Source organism: Amblyomma maculatum, chromosome 1, assembly GCF_055883805.1.
Source record: "Amblyomma maculatum isolate TAMU_Amacu chromosome 1, ASM5588380v1, whole genome shotgun sequence".
Classification (NCBI taxonomy): domain Eukaryota; kingdom Metazoa; phylum Arthropoda; class Arachnida; order Ixodida; family Ixodidae; genus Amblyomma; species Amblyomma maculatum.
In genome coordinates, this window is record NC_139344.1 from 453,448,027 (window position 1) to 453,454,026 (window position 6,000).

Here is a 6,000-nt window from a genome sequence, read left to right on the forward strand (position 1 = left end):
CATGAAATGTTATGGCGTTAATGAAGGTTGACTTTGGAGTGGCCATACATGCCACGCATGCTCCGTTTTTGATGTGTTGAGCTGCATCCACGTACCCTGCTTGTGGATCGTCCTCGTACTGTTTCTCAAGGGCCTGTGCCCTTGTTTTCCTGCAGGCCTCATGTCTGCCTGGTAGCATGTTTTTTGCTGTTGGTTTAGCAACTAGTCTACTAGTTATATATCAGCCGATAAATGGGATGTTGCGCACACTTCCTCAGTGGGGTGTATGTGGAGCGCTTGTCGAGAATTACGCGTCCCGCAAGGCTGCGTGACAAGCGGGTCACTTGTGCTGTCTTATGGGCTTCACTTAGTTCAGATAGCGTGTTAAAAATTCCCAACTGCAGTAGTCGACCTGAGTTAGCGTATACTGGTAAGCCAAGGGCCGCTTTGTATGCTGTTCTAATTATGCTATTAAGTGCATGTTCGTCCCTACGACGCAGATGATAGTACGGGCAAGCGTACATGATTCTGCTTATCATAAAGGCTTGAATGATCCTGCATAGGTCGGCTTCTCTCATACCCTTGCGACGTGTGGCAATGCGTCTCACCAGCCCACCTATCTGGGGTGCCGTGACGCGTAGCCGGCGTATATGGCTTCTGTGTTCTGCGTATTATTCTGAATCAACATTCCGAGAACTCTGATCGTGGCTACCGGGGGGTAACGGATGGTTGTCAATGTGTAACTGGATAGGTTCTCGAGAATCTGGTTCTGCCTGTGAAACTTGTTTGTTCCTTATAACTAATAGTTCTGATTTAGCCAGTGAACAGGTAAGGCCGTTTTCCTGCACATAAGATTGTACCGTGTCGATAGCTCGTTGTAATGACTATGTAATATCTCCATCGGAGCCAAATTGGTCCATATGGTGATGTCGTCGGCGTATATGGAATGATGTGTGTGTGGGATATCATCTAACAGACGCGGGAGGCCGCTCATAACGATGTTGAAGAGATAAGGTGAAAGTACAGCGCCTTGCGGTGTTCCTCTCGTCCCTGGTGTAATTTTGTCGCTAACTTTGTGAACGAAATGGAGCGTAGCCGTACGCTCATTCAGAAAGGCAGCGATGTAGTCTTATGTCCGTTTGCCTACGTTTAACTGTGAGAGATGAGTGAGGATGGAAGCGTGTGACACATTGTCGAAGGCCTTACTCACATCGAGTCCCAGGATGGTTCGCGTGGCTCTTATGCGATTTGTATCCAGAATGTCTTGTTGAATTTGCCACATAATGTCCTGACTTGAAAGACCTGCTCGAAACCCAATCATGGACGGGGGAAACGTGCCTTCCGCATCGGTGTGCATAAGGAGCCTGTTTAAGACAACGTGTTCCATTACCTTCCCGAGACATGACGTTAGCGAGATTGGGCGGAGGTTCCCCATCTCGAGTCTTTTGCCCGGTTTAGGTATGAAAATAATTTTAACGTGCTTCCATTCCTCAGAGACGCTGCCCTCTGTCCAGTACCTGTTGAAGAGGTCCGTAAGAGCCTCTACTGACTGGTTCTCTAAATTGCGCAACATCTTATTGGTGATGCAATCTTCCCCCGGTGCCGAGGTGGTGTTAATTTGGTTAAGAGCAGCCCTAATCTCTGCTACGGTAAAGACGCTATTCATGCGAGGATTATCCAATCCTGAGTACCCATCTGGCGGGGGTATATCCTGGGAGGTGTTAATGTATTTATCTTTTAATGTGGTCATCAGCTCTTCGTCGGTGCCTTGGAAAGATTGCGAGATCCTATGTAGGTTCTTGTGGGAATCGGCCTTAGTTCTCGTAGGATCCAGTAAATGTCTAAGTAAAAACCACGTGTTCTTGTTGCCCAGTTGCCCATTAAGGCGGTCGCAAGTCTGATGCCACTGTTGTCGGCTAAGTTCCCACGAGTAAGCCTCGATTTCCTTTTCAAGCCGAGTTAGCCGAATTTTTAAACGTCGGTTGTGCTTATTTTTACGCCATCGAGCATGGATACTTCCTTGTGCTTCAATCATGTGCACTAGATTAGCGTCTGGGCTGGGACTGCTGTCCTCCAGGCTAACAGTTTTTGAAGTGTTTGCGGCGTCTTGCAACAGACGCTCTGTCCATTGTCTTAAATCTACTATACCTTCCGCTGGCCTTTGCGAGCGGACATATCTACAGGCGTCCCAGTTCGTGTGCTTCACTTCCTGGCGACGCATTATGCAATGCGTGGCTCGGAAAGTGGTACATAGTACATAGTGGTCGATTCCTATGTCTGTATTTAGGTTTTCCCATCTCGCAGCGGGGATATTTCTGGCAAAGGTAAGGTCAGGGCACGTATCCCTGGTTACACTCAATGCGCGTAGGTTTATCGGGGTCGACGAGTAAGGTATGCCCTAGCGCCTGGGCTGTCTCCCATAATTTAGTTCCCTTTCTACTGTTAACTGAGTAGCCCCATTCTGCATGGGGTGCGTTAAAGTCTCCAACAGTCAGCAACATTCCATTATGAGCGGCTACATGCGCCTTACGGAAGAGTGTAGCTTTTTTCGTGCTGTTGTCTTTAGGTGGACTATATACGTTTAGAATGTAAAGGGGAGATTGTGTTCGTTTGTTCGGAAGAATTTGTATAAATGTATGAGAGACCTCCGGTGTTTCCAAATTTAGTTGGTTTGCAGTTAGATTACGGTGTACAAGTGCAGCTGTGATCGGCCGGCACTCAGCCGACACTTATGCTGTATACCCTGCAAGCTTTACTTCTGTATTCGTCTCTTGAAGTGCTATGACTACCGGTCTGTTTGTTTGGGCCAAAACTGCATATTCCAGAGCCTTGCGCTTGGCTCGGAATCCCCTGCAGTTCCATTGCCACACTATAACAGGTGTACTAGCCATCGCGTATCGGGTAAGGTTCCGCTCGCGCGATTTGCAATACGCTGGGTCGGAGAATGCTGCTGGTGGACGGACGCGCCGAAGCACCGTCAGCTGGGTGTGAGAATGCAGTGTGGGCGGCAGGCAAAGAGCCTGCATTTGGCGTTGGAGATATCAGATTGCTAGGGGATGCTAGTGCGTTAACCCTGGTTGTAAGCGTGTCGAGTTTAGCTAGGACAGTTTCGAAAGTAGTTGGAAACTTTTCCATTGGGTCAGTTACTTTGTTAAGCTGTGGTATTAATTTCTGGATAGTTTCCTTGGCTAGACTTCGGTCTATTTTTGCAAATCTCTCTTCATAATTACTCTCTAAGTCATCTGTGTCTGGCCGAGGCACCAAAGGTGCCTTTCGTTTGTTACGGCGGTTCTGATCTACTTCCATATCCTCATTGCGGCTGACTTCAACGCGAGCGCAAGTCACAGAGGACTGTTCATTTTTTGATTGCGCATTTGCAGTTTCTATAGCTGTTTGATTTTTGCGTTAGACTGAGCTAACTGTCACGGACGCTCGATGGAAGCACACTAGTGCGGCCTGCTACATCGCCCGAAACCGGCGGGAGGCGCCTACTTCCAGTCGCCACCGCCGCGGCGCCACCGTTCGGGGACAGCCGCGCGCGGAGAACTGCGCCTGGCTGCGCTTTGAGGGAGGCGTAGGCGTGGTAGAAGTGCTTTATTTTAAGGATACAAGAGCTCCGCTTCACACAGTTTGGCAACACGAATTAGTATATACTGTCATGTCTAGTGTGATCATGTCAGCACTTAGCGCTTGCTCGGCAAGGATGTATACTGTAGTGTACCCTGAAAAACTTATAGTGACTGTGGTTCAAGACCACTAGATTGGAGAGCTCGCATTACCGTGATGTTGCATTCAGATCTAGTTGTTTGTCACATGAAAATGTGACCCGGTTGTGAACAATTCGAAACTGTTCAGCTGCCATGGTAGCATAATGCATAACCACTTAATTAACTATGTCGCGAATTCCGTGTGTCATTTTCACACCATTTACTCATTCCTGCATACAGCTTTTATAATCAAATTGATGTCAACCTGTTCTAAGCTGCCAGCGCTATCCAATAAAAAAATGTCCTACTATGAGCAACCTCTGTGAAAATGCGACATGTAACCAACCTTTCAATCTGACAAATAATGCTACGGTGGAAATATGAAGATGTTTATTAGATTAAATCTAGATGATAACCTTGGATCTTCGAGTCAGTTGGAGAGCTTAAACTTTGCACGCCAGAACGCTATCCGTCATGGCTTCCCGCATTTTGCATGACCGGACAAAGTAAGCGCGCTTGATAGAGCCAGTCTGCCTCAAGGTGCTACGTATATGCGCCGAAAGTTTTTATTACTATTTTTATTGGCTGCTCGCAAACCCATACAATTTTGATGATTCGTAATTTTACATGGAAGAACGCGCATCGAGTGTTGCTGTTGTGAAACTATTAGCTGTGATCACACGAATGTTCACGCGTCAGAGCGCAACTGCAGCCGAGATTCAGCAAGCAGCCAAGTACGCTTATTTAATGGCCACGCAACAAAAGAAGAAAATCACCAATCGCAGACGGAAAACCTTTCTTGAGAGAGGTTTATGCCATAGCCATACACATAGCTCCACTGTTGAGTTGACGTTTCCAGCCCAGCTCGCTATCAGTGGGGGCGGGAAGATATCTTGCATAGCGCCTTAGCATGGGCACGATCATTGTTTTTATAGATTAGCTGCAGGTACTGTGTACAGTGAGAAAACAATGATGAAACCAAACGTTTACACAGCTTGCTACTTCGCCGGACCTCTTCAGACTTCATCATCCTGTTAATGAAGGTTAACGAGGGCTGACAAAGCTTGATTACTTCCTTTGCGGGGTATATCAAGCCTCCATTGTCCTTGGTTTCAATTAACCTGTAACTGGTCCAGTTGACTATGTTTCCTGCAACAGGCTCTTGCTCGACTGACATGTCGCCTCAAAATCATTACCAAATATCGTATAAATTAAGCAACAACCTGGTAGTGATAAACAAATCTTGGGGTTCTTAAGTCTCCTCGAGGAGCCTCGTTAGAGTGCCCGCACTTTGCTACCTGCTTATTCACCGTATCCCGTAATTGCTGCCTCTGTCTCATATCATTAGAATGCGGCCTTAAGCCACCGCCTTATGTGAAATAGCACCCTACACATAGCTCTATAAAGCCATTCATTACCGCAGCCGTACGAACGTGCCCTATAGGAGTATGCTGTGCCTGACTTGGGATTCAAGGGTCCTCCCGCTTTCAATAATTCCAATTTCACCCTTACATCTTATTGACCTTCTCTGGTTTGGCAGCTCCTGCCACATTGAACATGTCATGTGTTCTCATTGCGCCAAAGGTGTCTGGCCATATCACCAACTAAAGTGCACAGAGGTTTTTTTCCGACTGTCCGCCGACAGAGCGGGCGCCGGATTTTCTGCGGAACGTGGCTTTTCGTTTTATCGCATCGGCTCAAACAGTCTCAACAGTATGAACAAATGTTGTATGCACAGGCTCCTTTACTTGCAAGGCCACTCAGACTAGCGTGGCAAAATTTAGAACGAATTGCATGCTTATATATATAAAAAAAAAAACCTTCGTAGCTTTTTCTGATACGTCCTCGAAACATAACCTGCGAGAAAAGCTTCTGGTGCTACCTCATCGTGTTCATCTGCTTCACAAAACATACCTAGTTAAAAATCCTAGTTCACTGGCCAGCTCCCTGGTACCCGTCGCGTTGTTTGCACGGTTAACCTATAATTAATCACCAACAAGTCCAATGTGCTGTCCCTTGTTGCAAATTAAATGGCAGCTGATAGGGCATTATATGCTTCAGCATCTGGACTTTTTAACCGCAGCGCTGATTTCATTTCAGAGGAAGCGAGTGCATTTCCACTCCTCGCTGCTGTCTGCCTGAAGCGAGCTCAGCAGATAAAATTAGAGGGTCTCTTAGATGTCTCTTAAGCGCAGGACGGCGAAAGCCTACCCTTCTCCTATCATTTGCCTCTCATCGTTTGCCACAATTCGTCATTTCAAGTCGTCGTTTGATATATTGGTCGTTTCTCAGTCATGATGAGTCTGCCTGCGTA